This window comes from Chlorocebus sabaeus, chromosome 6 (assembly GCF_047675955.1).
Source record: "Chlorocebus sabaeus isolate Y175 chromosome 6, mChlSab1.0.hap1, whole genome shotgun sequence".
Classification (NCBI taxonomy): Eukaryota; Metazoa; Chordata; class Mammalia; order Primates; family Cercopithecidae; genus Chlorocebus; species Chlorocebus sabaeus.
The window spans coordinates 12,680,166-12,695,765 of record NC_132909.1 but is presented as its reverse complement, the minus strand read 5'-3'; the positions used below and the strand labels follow the sequence as shown (position 1 = coordinate 12,695,765).

Sequence of the window (15,600 nt, the reverse complement as noted above, 5' to 3'; positions counted from 1 at the left end):
AAAATAAAATAGAGATGAACCCTCACAGTGTTGCCCAGGTTGGTCTTGAACTCCTGAGCTCAAGGGATTCTCCCGTCTTGGCCTCCCAAAGTGCTAGGATTGCAAGCATGAGCCACTGCACCCAGCCATAATTTATAATTTAGATACAGTTTTCTTGACACTGTGATTAGAGCCATGAAAAAGTAAAGGAGCTTTATGAAGGTGGAGCAGGGTCCGTCTGACCTAATCTGGACAGGAGAGAGGAAGTGATGAGTGGTGTTGGAGCTGAGCCTGGAAGGTGGAAGTAGGTGAAATGGGAGTAGTGTGAAGACTTGCAGACACGGAGAACAGCATATGCAAGGGCCCTGAGGCAGAAGGGACCAGAACCTGTTTAGCAGAAGAAGATGATTTCTGCTCTCCACCTAGAGTGGAGAAGTGTGCGGGGGTGGTGGGGGTGGTGGGGCAGGGGGTGCTGAGTGCAGTACCAGAAAGGGCCAGATAAAGGTGAACCTTAAAAAATTGTATTATTGACTGCGCGCTGTGGCTCACACCTGTAATTCCAGCACTTTGGGAGGCCGAGGTGGGCAGATCACCTGAAGCCAGGAGTTCAAGACCAGCCTGGCCAATGTGGTGAAGCCCTGTCTCTACTGAAAATATAAAAATTAGCCAGGTGTGGTGGCGCATGCCTGTAATCCCAGCTACTCAGGAGGCTGAGGCAGGAGAATCGTTTGAACCCAGGAGGCAGCAGTTGCAGTAAGCCAAGATTGCACTACTGCACTCTAGCCGGGGGGACAGAGCAAGGCTCTCTCAAAAAAAAAAAAAAAAAATGTAGGTGCAGGTCAACCAGCATCTCCTCCCTCCTGAGCACTCCCTCCAGCTCCCCTTCCATACCTAGGGTGAGTGGATCATAGTTCAAAGAGGATGATCTCCCAGGACTTCCCTTTTCTTTTTCTTTTTCTTTTTTCTTTTTTCTTTTTTTTTTGAGACGGAGTCTCGCTCTGTCGCCCAGGCTGGAGTGCAGTGGCCAGATCTCAGCTCACTGCAAGCTCCACCTCCAGGCTCCTGGGTTTACGTCATTCTCCTGCCTCAGCCTCCAGAGTAGCTGGGACTACAGGCGTCCGCCACCTCTCCCAGCTAGTTTTTTGTATTTTTTTAGTAGAGACGGTTTCACCATGTTAGCCAGGATGGTCTCGATCTCCTGACCTTGTGATCTGCCCGTCTCGGCCTCCCAAAGTGCTGGCATTACAGGCTTGAGCCACCATGTCCGGCCTTTTTTTTTTTTTTGAGATGGAGTCTCGCTCTGTCGTCTAGGCTGGAGTGCAGTGGCGAGATCTCAGCTCACTGCAAACTCTGCCTCCCAGGTTCAAGTGATTCTCCTGCCTCAGCCTCCTGAGTAGCTGGGATTACAGGCACGTGCTACCATACCTGGCTAATTTTTGTTTTTGTTTTTTTTAGTGGAGATGAGGTTTCACCATATTGGCCAGACTGGTCTCAAACTCCTGACCTCGTGATCCACCTGCCTTGGCCTCCCAAAGTGCTGGGATTACAGGCATAAGCCACCACACCTGGCCACGACTTCCCTTTTCAATGAGTTTAGTGAGAGTCCCTGAGGAGCGGAGCTTCCTGGGAGAGTGGCAGCTTGGTGGTCTTGTGATGGACTTCCAGCCCTGGAGCACAGAGCTTCCCTCACTCCTTAAACTCCAGCTCACTAGCCAGGCCTGGCTTTCAGCCCCTTTCCTTTCCTTTCCTTTCCCTTCCTTTCCCTTTTTTTTTTTTTTTTTTTGTGGTGGGGTCTCACTATTTTGCACAGGCTGGTCTTGAACTCCTGGCCTCAATCTTCCCACTTCGGCATGGCAGGGATGGGAATCTGATTGGAGAGGGTACAAGAGGGCGTGGAAGGAGAGTCAGAGGAGACCATCCTCTTTGCAATGTTGAGTGAAGGGGTGGGATGGTAAGAAATGGGGAAGTGGCAGCGCATGGTGGCTTATACCTATAATCCCAGCACTTTGGGAGGCTGAGGTGAGAGCATTGATTGAGCCCAGGAGTTTGAGACTAGCCTGGGCCACATAGCAAGACCCCATCTCTACAAAAAATACAAAAACTAGCTGAGCGTGGTGGTGTGCACCTGTGGTCCCAGCTCCTCTTGAGGCTGACTCACTGCAGCTCCACTTGAGCCCAGGAGGTCGAGGCTGCAGTGAGTCAGGATTGTGCCATTATACTCGAACCTGGGCAATAGAGTGAGACCTTGTCTCAAAATAAAAAAGAACGGGAAGGAAGGGAGGGAGGGAGGGACGGAGGGACGGATGGGGGAAGTACCTAGATGGGGAAGATGGGAGGGGTCATGGCGGGTTTGTATGCTGCTGGGAATGTTTCAGAAGAGGGAGAAGTCGTGATACAGGGAAAGATGAGAGAAAAGCCAGACCAGACCATCGTCCTGGAGTAGGTAAGAAGGGAGGAGGAGATAGCCCCCAAGGGGAAGGGCAACACTGGGGTAAGAGAAACTATTTGTGACTACTTGTAAGTCACTGGGTAGTGATGACCACTCTGGTCATCACTGCCTGGGGACTGGTCTGTCACCGCCACTGGACTGTTGGCCCCATGAGGACAGGGCTGAGGCTGTCTCGGTCAGTGCCAGCTCACCCAGGGAAACCACAGAGTAGATACTAGGCAAAGTGTTTGTTGAATGAATGAATGGCCTTCACACCATCACACAGCATCAGCCTCTCAGTTGCATGGAACTGTTGAGACGTTCAGGCACAGCCTCCCTCCAAAGGTGATGGGCACTCGGTCCCACATAACACATCACCCTCAGATATGCTGGATGAGAGGGTCAGACATGCACCGAAATGCTGATAACACCCACTCCACAAATATTTGCTAACCGCATTTCAAGGGGAAAGGCATTCAAGGCAGAAAGAATAGGAAAGAATAGCATGTGCAAAGACCTACAGGCAGGAAAACCCTGGGGGTGCTTGTTTGGGGTGAGATGAATTGTCTGTTGTGCATGGACTGCTATAAAGGGGCCTTTGGCAGGAGGTAGAGCTGAAGACTTAGGCAAGAGCCAGGCCACACAGGGCCAGAATGAGGAGCAGGGCTTTGTCCCAAGGGCCCTGGGGTGCCAAGGCAAGTTCCAAGCAGGAGAGAGGCAGAGACAAGTTTGTGCTTTAGAAAGAGATATCTAGATGGGTCAGATGCGGTGGCTCATGCCTGTAATCCCAGCCCTTTGGAGGCTGAGGTGGACAGATCACCTGAGGTCAGAAGTTTGAGACCAGCCTGGCCAATATAGTGAAACCCCCGTCTCTACTGAAAATATAAAAATTAGCTGGGCATGGTGGTGCACACCTGTAATTCCAGCTACTCAGGAGGCTGAGGCAGGAGAATCACTTAAACCTGGGAGGCAGAGGTTGCAGTGAGCTGAGATTGTGCCACTGCACTCCAGCCTGGGCAACACAGCAAGACTCTGTCTCAAAAAAAAAAAAAAAAGGAAAAGAAAGAAAGAAAAACCTCTGGCTGCTGAGTGGAGGGTGCATGAGAGGGAGTGGGTCTGTCCTGGTCACTCTGTGTCCCCAGCACCACTAGCAAGGAGCAGGTGCTCAGTAAACACCTTTTGAATGAAGATATGAATGAAGGAAGCGACAAACACTTGAATTATTGGATTTTTGTTGTCACTGAGAATAAACGCCAAATTGTTGTTTATTATTATTATCATCATCATTATTTTAGATATGGGATCTCACTATGTTGCCCAGGCTGGTCTTGAACTCCTGGGCTCAAGCAATCCTCCTACCTTGGCCTCCTAAAGTGAGCCACCATGCCCAGCCTATAATCCCAGTACTTTGGGAGGCTGAGGCGGGCGGATCACCTGAGGTCAGTAGTTCGAAACCAGTCTGGCCAACGTGGTAAAACCCCGTCTCTACTAAAAATACAAAAATTAGCCTCGCATAGTGGCATGCACCTGTAATCCCAGTTACTCGGGAGACTGAGGCAGAATGATCACTGGAACCTGGGATCTGGAGGTTCCAGTGAGCAGAGATCGTGCAACTGCACTCCAGCCTAGGCGACAGAATGAGACTCCGTCTCTAAATAAATAAATAAATAAATAAATAAATAAATAAAGTGCTAGGATTATAGGCATGAGCCACCACACCCAGCCTCAACGCCACAGTCTTTACTAGGATGTTGGAACTGGCCTGTTCACTGAGTAACACTGGCCTCTGGGCTATCGTCTGAGCTGCCAGACAGGGTCCTTGCAATTTTGTTTTGCTCTTGCACTCAGCTCTGTATGGGCAGTGCCTATAGTAACACTGTATAACAGGCAGTCAGCAGGCAGTCACTATTTGTTGACTTAATGAATGAATCCCCTGCAGCTCCACTGGAGAGGTCTGAATATCATCCGCATCAGTAGAAATCTGAGCTAGTTGGAGCAGGAGGCAAAGGAGATGGGTGGAGGCCAGGAGGACCAGGCTGGGAGAATTCCAGGATAGGGACTGGGGCGAGGGTCAGGGTCAGGGTCAGGGGCTGGAGCTGATGTCCATCCAAGAGCAGAATCTAGGATGGAACTGGGGCAGGGATGGGGGCTGGGGCCGTGGGAGGGACAGGGCCAGGGGCTAGGGAGGGGGCACGACTGGGGGTGACCTCGGTTAAGGGCCTGACTCCCCAACACCTCTCTTTCCAGAGTGGCTTCACGGCAGGACCACAGGAGTCACTGTGGCCAACTTCGCTGGAGGCTTGGAGATCTTTGAGGTCGGTCATCAAGGCAGAGCTGCAGGGCCTAGAGATTGAGATGCTGGGTATGTCCCCACACCTGCTTGGGGAGCCCCGCCAAGCTGCAGGCATCTCGCACTGACCCAGGGCCCTCTGGTTGCCCTCCCTGGGACTGTTAGGGTGACACAGCCTGTTCCCTCTCACCCAGTGAACAGTGTGGCATGCTGTATGCACAGGGACACTTGAGGAAGCCGCTGTGAGAACGTCGCCAGAGTGAAACCGAGTCCTAGCCTGCCTGGCACCTCTTCCTCCAACTCTTTAGTGCCCTCTGTTGGAAAACCTGCGTAAAATACAAAGGTAAAGTCCTTACTTGGTACCCGTGGGGGATTCCTTCCAGGACCCCCGCTGATTGCTCCAGACCCTGATACAAAATGGCCTAGTATTTGCGCATAACCTATGCACACCCTCCCATGCACTTTATTTTATTTTAATTTTTAAATTTTTTTGTGGGTACATAGTAGATGTATATATTTATGGGGTACATGAGATGTTTTGATACACGCATGCAATATGTAATAATCACAACATAGAAAATGGGGTATCCACTCAAGCATTTACCCTTTGTGTTACAACCAATCCAGTTACCCTTTTTTTTTTTTTTTTTTTTTTGAGACAGAGCCTCATTCTGTCACCCAGGCTGTAGTGTAGCAGTGCGATCTCAGCTCACTGCAACCTCTGCCTCCTGGGTTCAAGCAATTCTCCTGCCTCAGCCTCCTGAGTAGCTGGCATTACAATTGTGTGCCACTACACCTGACTAATTTCTGTATTTTTAGTAGAGTCGAGATTTCACCATGTTGGCCAGGCTGCTCTCGAACTCCCGACCTCAGGTGATCCGCCTGCCTCGGTCTCCCAAAGTGCTGGGATTACAGGCATGAGCCACCGCAGCTGGCCAATTACACCGTTTACATTGTTTTTTTTTTTTCTTCTTTTTAATATAGTCCCTGCCATGTTGACCAGGCTTGTATAGAGCTCTTGGCCTCAAACAATCCCCCATTTCAGCCTTCCAAAGTGCTGGGATTACAGGTGCGAGCCATGGCGCCCGGCTTCTTTTAGTTACTTTAAAATGTACAGCTAGTCACCCTGATGTGCTATCAAATAGTAGATCTTATTCATTCTTTCTAATTATTATTATTATTATTTTTTGAGACAAGAGTTTCACTCTTGTTGCCCAGGCTGGAGTGCAATGGTGCATTCTTGGCTTATTGCAACCTCTGCCTCCTGGGTTCAAGCAAGTCTCCTGCCTCAGCCTCCCAAGTAGCTGGGATTACAGGCATGTGCCACCATGCCTGGCTAATTTTTGTATTTAGTGGAGACGGGGTTTCACCATGTTGGCCAGGCTGGTCTCAAACTCCTGACCTCAAGTGATCCACCCACCTTGGCCTCCCGAAGTGCTGGGATTACAAGTATGTGTCACTGCGCCCAGCCGGAGTGCCATTGAATGTTATTTGTTACTTCTCTCTTGACTTGAAGTAGTCTTCTTTTTTTTGTTGAGACGGAGTTTCGCTCTTGTTGCCCAGGCTGGAGTGTAATGGTGCAATCTCAGCTCACCACAACCTCCACGTCCTGGGTTCAAGTGATTCTCTTGCCTAAGCCACCCGAGTAGCTGAGATTACAGGCATGTGCCACCATGACCGGCCTTTTTTTTTTTTTTTTTTTTTGCCTTTTTTAGCAGAGATGGTGTTTCTCCATGTTGGCCAGGCTGGTCTCAAACTCCTGATCTCAGGTGATCCGCCCACCTTGGCCTCCCAAAGTGTTGAGATTACAGGCATGAGCCACTGTGCCCCGCAAGGTCGTCTTCTTTGGGTTAAATCTGCTTGGCATTCTATAACCTTCTCACATTTGAATACTGATATCCTTCTCTAGGTTTGGGAAGTTCTGTGTTACTATTCCTTTAGATAAATCTTCTACCTCTGACTCTCTCTACCTCCTCTTTAAGTCCAGTAATTCTTAGATTTGTCCTTTTGAGGCTATTTTCTAGATTTTGTAGGTATGCTTTATTCTTTTATCTTTTGTTTCCTCTGTGTATTTTCAAATAGCCTTTCTTCATGTTCACTAATTGTTTCTTTTTTTTTTTCCTTTTTTTAAGATAGAGGAGGGGGTCTTGCTATGTAACCTGGACTGGTCTCAAACTCCTGGGATCCAGTGACCCTCCTGCCTTGGCCTCCCAAAGTACTGGGATTACAGGCATGAGTTACCATGCCCAGCCATTAATTTTTTCTTTTGCTTGATTAATTCTGCTGGTGAGAGACTCTGATGCATTCTTCAGTTTATCAGTTGAATTTTTTAACTCCAGAACGTCTGCCTGATTCTTTTAATTATTTTTATTTATTTATTTATTTATTTATTTTTGAGACAGAATCTTGCTCTGTTGCCCAGGCTGGAGTGCAGTGGCGCAATCTCGGCTCACTGCAAGCTCCGCCTCCCGGGTTCACGCCATTCTCCTGCCTCAGCCTCCCGAGTAGCTGGGACTACAGGTGCCCACCACCGCGCCCGGCTAATTTTTTTGTATTTTTAGTAGAGACGGGGTTTCACCATGGTTTCGATCTCCTGACCTCGTGCTCCGCCCACCTTGGCCTCCCAAAGTGCTAGGATTACAGGTGTGAGCCACCGCGCCCACCCCCTCCTTTTAATTAGTTCAATCTGTTTGTTTAATTTATCTGATAGGATTCTGAATTGCTTTTCTGTGTTACCTTGAATTTTGTTGAGTTTCCTCAAAACAGAGCCCTCCTTCTCTCTCTCTCTCTCTCTCTCCCGTTTCCTCTCCCTCTGTCCCTCCCCATATATATAGTTTTTGTTTGTTTCTTGTTGAGACAAGGTCTGGCTCTATCACCCAGGCTGGAGTGCAGTGCCACAGTCTTGGCTTACTGCAACCTCCACCTCCTGGGCTCAAACCATCCTCTCACCTTAGCCTCCTGAGTAGCTGGGACCACAGGTGCACACCACCATGCCTGGCTAATTTTTGTATTTTTTGTAGAGACGGGGTTTTGCCATGTTGCCCAGGCTGGTCTTGAACTCGTGAGCTCAAGTGATCTGCCCACGTCAGCCTCCCAAAATGCTGGGATTACAGGTGTCAGCCACTGCACCCAGTCCCAAAACAGCTATTAAATTATCCGTCTGAAAGGTCACATATCTCTGCCTCTCTGTGATTGGTCACTGATGCTTTTATTTTATTTTATTTTTGTTTTATTTTATTTATTTATTTATTTATTTATTTATTTTGAGACAGAGTCTCACTCTGCCTCCCAGACTGGAGTGCAGTGGCATGATCTCGGCTCACTTCTACCTCCGCCTCCCAGGTTCATGCCATTCTCCTGCCTCTGCCACCTGAGTAGCTGGGACCACAGGCGCCCGCCACCTCGCCCGGCTAATTTTTTGTATTTTTAGTAGAGAGAGGGTTTCACCGTGTTAGCCAGGATGGTCTCGATCTCCTGACCTCGTGATCCACCTGCCTCGGCCTCCCAAAGTTCTGGGATTATAGGCGTGAGCCACTGCGCCCAACCTAGTTTGTTTGTTTATTTATTTATTTATTTATTTTTATTTATTTTTTTGAGATGGAGTCTCGCTCTGTCGCCCAGGCTGAAGTGCCCTGGCTGGATCTTGGCTCACTGCAAGCTCTGCCTCCTGGGTTTACACTATTCTGCTGCCTCAGCCTCCCAAGTAGCTGGGACTACAGGTGCCCGCCACCTCACCCGGCTAGTTTTTTTGTATTTTTTAGTAGAGACGGGGTTTCACCATGTTAGCCAGGATGGTCTCGATCTCCTGACCTTGTGATCCGCCCGTCTCGGACTCCCTAGTTTATTTTTTATTTTATTTATTTATTTTTTTTGAGACAGAGATTTGCTCTTGCTGCCCAGGCCGGAGTGCAATGGCACGATCTTGGCTCACCGCAACCTCCGCCTCCCTGATTGAAGTGATTCTCCTGCTTCAGCCTCCCAAGTAGCTGGGATTACAGGCATGCACCACCACACCCAGCTAATTTTGTATTTTTAGTGAGATGGGGTTTCTCCATGTTGATCAGGCTGGTCTCAAACGCCCACCTCGGCCTCCCAAAGTGCCAGGATTACAGGCATGAGCCACTGTGCCCGGCCGGCTTTATTTAGTTTCCCTGATGAGGTCATGTTTTCCTGGATGGTTTTAATACCTGAGGATGTTCATAAATTTCTGGGCATTGAAGAGTTAGATATTTATTATAGTCTTCACAGTCTGAGCTTGTCTGTACTCATCCTTCTTGGGAAGACTTTCCAGGTATTTGAAAAGACTTGTGTGTTGTGATCTAAGTCTTTAGTCACTGTAGCTGTATCTGCATTAGGGGGCACCCCAAGCCCAGGAATGACGTGGCCCTTGGAGACTTGTAGAGACACTGTCTTGGTGGTCTTGCATCAGACCTGGAAGAATTCTCTGGATTATCAGGCATAGATTCTTGTCTTCTTCCTTTTCTCCCTAACAAATGGAGTCTCTCTGTGCAGAGCTGCCTAGAGCTGGGGGAGGGATACAAACACTGCTGTGGCCACCAGTGCTGGGACTGTGCTGGCTCAGACGTGTAGCCAGCACAACACTGGGTCTCCCCCAAGGCCCGTGGTCAGCACGGCCTGGCTACCACCTGTGTTCACTGAAGGCCCCAGGGCTCTGTAATCAGCAGACGGCAAATCCAGTCAGGCTTGTGTTCATCCTTTCAGGGTGGTACGAGCCCCCCATCACAGGTGCGCCCAGAGATGCCATCTGGGAGTCAGGGCCTGGAGGTGAAAACCTCAGGGAATCTACCTGGTACTCTGTTCTACGGTGGCTGAGCTGGCCCGCAAGCCACAAGACCAAATCCTTCCCCCTCTTTTTTCTGCAAACAGGGGAGCCTCTCCCTGTGGCCACCACTGCCCCAGGACCATGGCAACTACTGCTTGGCTATTACCAGTGTTCATTTAAGGACCAAGGTCTCTTCGGTCAGCTTGTGTGAAGGCTGCCGGGCCTGGGTCTCTGCCTTCAGGGCAGTGGGGTTCCCTCTGGCCAAAGGTAGGTCCAGAAATGCCATCCAAGAGCCAAGGCCTGGAATCAGGGACCCCCAAGAGCCAACTTGGTGCTCTACTCCACTGTGGCCGAACTGGTAACTAAGCTGTCAAAGACCCCTTTACTCTTCCCTCCCCCTTCCTCAAGCAGTAGGAGCCTCTCTCTGTAGTCACCATGTCAGGGAATATGCTCAGTCATATCTAAAATCAGTTATGTCTCTGAGTCTCACTCAAGGCCCACACCGAGTACGGCCTGGGTACTGCTGCTTATTACTCAAGGGCTCTTTAGTCAGCCGGTAATGAATCAATCCTGCCTGGACTGGGCTCTTTCCTTCAAGGCAGCAGGTTCCTTTCTGGACCAGATGTTTCTGGAAATTGCCTTGAAGCTAGAGCCTGGAATGGGGGCCTCAGGACTCTGCTTGGTGCCCTATCCTACCGTGGCTGAACTGATATCCAAGATGCAAAACAAAGACCTCTTTACTCTTCCCGCTTATCTCCTCCAGTGTGAGGAAGGCGTTTCAGGCCTGGCTCGGTGGTTCACCCCTGTAATCCCAGCACTTTGGGAGGCTGAGGCAGGCAGATCACCTGAGGTCAGGAGTTCGAAACCAGCCTGACCAACATGGGGAAACCCTGTGTCTACTAAAAATACAAAATTAGCCGGGTGTTGTGGCACGCGCCTGTAATCCCAGCTACTTGGGAGACTGAGGCAGGAGAATCACTTGAACCCAGGAGGTGGAGGTTGCAGTGAGCCAAGATCGCTCCATTGCACTCCAGCCTGGGCAACAAGAGCGAAACTCCACCTCAAAAAAAAAAAAAAAAAAAAAAAAAAAAAAAAAAAAGACTATCTTTGCTACCCCGTTCAGTGGTTCTTTCAGTGATATGAAGTTAAAACCAGGTACTGGGCCGGGCGCGATGGCTCAAGCCTGTAATCCCAGCACTTTGGGAGGCCGAGACGGGCGGATCACGAGGTCAGGAGATCGAGACCATCCTGGTTCACACGGTGAAACCCCGTCTCTACTAAAAAATACAAAAAACCAGCCGGGCGAGGTGGCGGGCGCCTGTAGTCCCAGCTACTCGGGAGGCTGAGGCCGGAGAATGGCGTGAACCCGGGAGGCGGAGCTTGCAGTGAGCTGAGATCCGGCCACTGCACTCCAGCCTGGGCAACAGAGCTACACTCCGCCTCAAAAAAAAAAAAAAAAAAAAACAAAAACAAAAACAAAAAAAAACCAGGTACTGTGATTGCTCACATGATGTTGGTTCTTATCAAGTGCTTTTTTTGTGTGGATAGTTGTTCAGTTGGCTGTTCTTCTGACAGGGGATGGTTGCTAGAGGCTTCTATTCAGCCATCTTCCCCTGAGTTCTCATAATTGCTATCTCTTTATTGATTTTTCTTGTGCTGTTTATATATCATTTTCCTGATTTCCATTTGTTCTCTATAGTTTCCTTTAGCTCCTAAAGCATATTTAAGACAGTTGATAATGTCTGTAACTAGTAATTCCAATGTCTGCGCTTCCTCAGAGATGGTCTCTGTCAAAAGAACTTGTTTTGCTATAATTAAGCCATACTTGCCTGTTTCTTTGTATGTTTTATAATATTTTTGTTGAAAATTGGACTTTTGGAGTATTATAATATGTTAATTACTGAAATTGGATTCACCCTTTCCTTGGAGATTGCTGAGTTTTGCTTGTCAAGGGCTAGAGCCATCTGTTTGACTTTTTAAAACTGTTTTTGCAAAATGTGTATTCTTTTTCCAGTGTGGTCACTGAAGTTTGGAATGGAATACCATTTTTTCTCTTTTTTTTTGAGATGGACTCTTAGTTGGAGTGCAGTGGTGTGATCTCAGCTCACTGCAACCTTTGCCTACTGGGTTCAAGCAATTCTTCTGCCTCAGCCTCCCTTGTAGCTGGGATTACAGGCACCCACCACCACCCCCAGCCAATTTTTGTATTTTTAGTAGAGACAGGGTTTCCCTGTGTTGGCCAGGCTGGTCTTGAACTCCTGACCTCAAGCGATCCGCCCATGTTGACCTCCCAAAGTGTTGGGATTACAGGTGTGAGCCACTATGTCTGGCCTATTCCATTTTTTTCTGTGATCAGCAAGTGACCTGGAAAAGATTTTTTTAAAAATGTCTGGCTCCAAAAAGGGGAACAGAGAGGGTCTTTCTTGCCTCTTTAAATCTTCTGATCTATACTGCCAGGGGAAGCCACTTCTGCTGAGATGGCTAAAACTAAGGCAGGCATCCTCACCCATCCCTTGGGCACCACCAGACCCACCCAAATGCACAACTCCAAAGTTTTGGAAGGCAAGGTTACCACTGCCCTCCCTGGTACTAGCTAGGCCCTCCAAATTCCCTAGAATTTGAATTTTTAAAATCTCCATTTACCGAGTAAATTGTCAATTGGGATTTTTTAATATGTTGAATATATTAATCATAGTTATTTCAATATATATGTTGATTGGGCGGCCAAGGTGGGTGGATCGTTTGAGGTCAGGAGTTTGAGACCAGCCTGGCCAACATAATGAAACCCCATCTCTACTAAAAATACAAAAATTAGCCAGGCGTGGTGGCGGGCGCCTGTAGTCCCAGCAACTCTGGAGGCTGAGGCAGGAGAATCACGTGAACCCACAAGGCAAAGGTTGCAGTGAGGAGAGATTGCACCACTGCACTCCAGCCTGGGCAACACAGCAAGACTCCATCTCAAAAAAAAAAAAAACCCAACCCAGGAACAAAACAACAACAACCAACCTATTTGTGTGTGTGTGTGTATGTGTGTGTGTGTATATATATGTGTGTGTGTATATATGTGTGTGTGTGTGTATATGTGTGTGTGTGTATATGTGTGTGTGTATATATATGTGTGTGTGTATATATATGTGTGTATGTATGTATATATATATTTACATATGAGCATCACACAAAAAGCTGTAGGGGTCACTTCCTCCACTGAAGCCACCATTGAACTGGAAAGAGCAATTGAAATAAATTATTTCAGAAGTCTGGAGCCTGATTGGACATTAATAATAATCAGGGGAGTGCTTCATGGAGAGGCTGATAATCTTATGTATGTGTGAGTGGTATGGACAGTATCAGCTAGCACCCGCATTCCTCAGCCCCATTATGGCTATGGGGATAGCATCCTGCTCTCCATCAGGAGGGCATAAAAATTTGGACAATTTGGGGACATTGTTTAGCATTACTTCCTAAGATTAGAAATATGCATACACCGTTGATACTGTTTGGCTCTCTGTCCCCACCCAAATCTAACCTCAGATTGTAATCCCCACATGTCAAGGGAGGGACATGGTTGGAGGTGACTGGATTATAGGGGTGGTTTCCCCCATGCTGTTCTCGTGGTGGTGAGTTCTCACGAGAGTTGATGGTATTTGTTTTTTTTTTTCTTTTTTTTTTTTTTTGAGACGGAGTCTTGGTCTGTTGGTTAGAGTGCAGTGGTGCAATCTCGGCTCACTGCCAGCTCCACCTCCTGGGTTCACACCATTCTATTACCTCAGCCTCCCGAGTAGCTGGGACTACAGGCGCCCGCCACCATGCCTGGTTACTTTTTTGTATTTTTAGTAGAGACGGGGTTTCACTGTGTTAGCCAGGATGGTCTTGATCTCCTGACCTCATGATCTGCCCACCTCGGCCTCCCAAAGTGCTGGGATTACAGGCGTGAGCCACCGCGCCTGGCTGCTGATGGTTTTAAAAAGTGTCCAGCAGTTCACCTCTGTGCTTTTCTCTCTCACCTGCCACGTAAGATGTGCCTTGCTTCCCCGTCACTTTCTGCCACAATTTCCCAGATATTTCTTTTTCTTTTTTCTTTCTTTTTTCTTTCTTTTCTTTTCTTTTTTTTTTTTTTAATGAGACGGAGTCTCACTCTGTCGTCGAGGCTAGAGTGCAGTGGCCTGATCTCAGCTCACTGCAACCTCTGCCTCCCGGGTTCAAGCAATTCTCCTGCCTCAGCCTCCCAAGTAGCTGGGATTATAGGCGCCTGCCACCACGTCTGCCTAATTTTTCTATTTTTAGTAGAGATGGGGCTTCACAATATTGGTCAGGCTGGTCTCGAACTCCTAACTTCAGGTGATCCACCCGCCTCAGCCTCCCAAAGTGCTGGGATTACAGGCTTGAGCCACCACACCCAGTCAGTTTCTCAGGTATTTCTTTATAGCAGTGTAAAAACAGGCTAATACACCTGCGATCCTTCCATTTATTTCCCTCTGGTTTATTATGAGCGCATATGTGTTCCAAAAGACAGTATTCCTAGATAAATTGTACCTTCAAACTAGACACAATCTAAATGTCAATCCATTGGTGACTAGATAAGTAAAGCATGCTACATTCATACAACAGACATTATAACAATGAACACAAATGACCTTCTGCACACAACATGAATGTATCTCACAAGCATAATGTTCTGCCAACAAAGCCAGAGCCCATACTGTATGATTCCACTTATCTCCAGTTAGAACCAGACAAAACCGCCGGGCGCGGTGGCTCACGCCTGTAATCCCAGCACTTTGGGAGGCCGAGGCGGGCGGATCACAAGGTCAGGAGATCGAGACCATGGTGAAACCCCGTCTCTACTAAAAATAGAAAAAATTAGCCGGGCGCAGTGGCGGGCGCCTGTAGTCCCAGCTACTCGGGAGGCTGAGGCAGGAGAACGGCGTGAACCCGGGAGGCGGAGCTTGCAGTGAGCCGAGATTGCGCCACAGCACTCCAGCCTGGGCGACAGAGAGAGACTCCGTCTCAAAAAAAAAAAAAAAAAAAAAAAGAACCAGACAAAACCATGCTAAGGGGTGTTGAAGGTCAGGACGGTAGTTAACGGGGAGGAAGCAAGGGGTGATGACTGCATGAGGGGTTGCATCTGAGCCACTGTCAATATTGTATTTCTTCATATGGGTGGAAATTAAAGATTTGTGTTCACACTAAAGATTTGTGTACTGTGTGTGTGGTGGTGTGTGTCTTATACTTTTTTTTTTTTTTTTTGAGACGGAGTCTCGCTCTGTCGTCCAGACTGGAGTGCAGTGGCGTGATCTCGGCTCACCACAACCTCCGCCACCCGGGTTCAAGCGATTCTCCTGCCCCAGCCTCCCGAGTAGCTGGGATTACAGGCTTGCGCCACCATGCCTGGCTAATTTTTGTATTTTTAGTAGAGATGGGGTTTCTCCATGTTGGTCAGGCTGGTCTCGAACTCCTGACCTCAGGTGATCTGCCCACCTTGGCCTCCCAAAGTGCTGGGATTACAGGCGTGAGCCACTGCACCCGGCCAATTTTTAATTCTTTTTGAGGCAGAGTCTCACTCTGCCACTCAGGCTGCAGTGCAGTGGTACAATCATGGCTAACTGTAGCCTCAGCCTCCTGGGTGAAGGTAGTTCTCCCACCTCAGCCACCCGAGTATGTGGGACTACAGGTTCACACCAATACGCCCAGCTACTTTTTGTATTTTTAGTAGAGATGGGGTTTTGGCATGTTGCCCAGGCTGGTCTTGAAATCCTGGGCTCAAGTGATCCACCCACCTCGGCCTCCCAAAGTGCTGGGATTATAGGCATGAGCCACCGGGCCCAGCCACAGATGTATATTTAATTTACATGGAAGCCTACTGTTCTGCACCCTTCCTCCCTCCCTTCCCGCCTCCCTCCCTCCCTTCTTTCCTTCCTTCCTTCCCTCCCTCCTTCCCTTCTTTCCTTCCTTCCTTCCCTCCCTCCCTCCTTCCCTCCCTCCCTCCTTCCCTCCTTCCCTCCTTCCCTCCTTCCCTCCTTCCCTCCCTCCCTCCTTCCCTCCTTCCTTCCCTCCCTCCTTCCTTCCTTTCTTGAGATAGAGTTTCCCTCTTCTTGGCCAGGCTGGAGTGCAATGGCCTGA

At 48.6% G+C, this 15,600-nt stretch overlaps 1 protein-coding gene across 6 annotated transcripts in view; it reads left to right on the top strand.

The window, feature by feature from the left end:
- The window catches only part of BLOC1S3 (biogenesis of lysosomal organelles complex 1 subunit 3), a 61,277-nt gene that overhangs the window by 29,537 nt on the left and 16,140 nt on the right, over nt 1-15,600 (top strand). For 3 of the 6 annotated variants that reach the window (XR_005238321.2, XR_012093138.1, XR_005238323.2), the window contains exon 6: nt 4,655-5,040. The gene's annotated coding sequence lies outside the window, so the exon portion shown is untranslated. The remainder of the gene's footprint in view (nt 1-4,654; nt 5,041-15,600) is intronic. The other 3 variants (XR_012093139.1, XR_012093140.1, XR_012093137.1) reach the window with 3 other exon arrangements.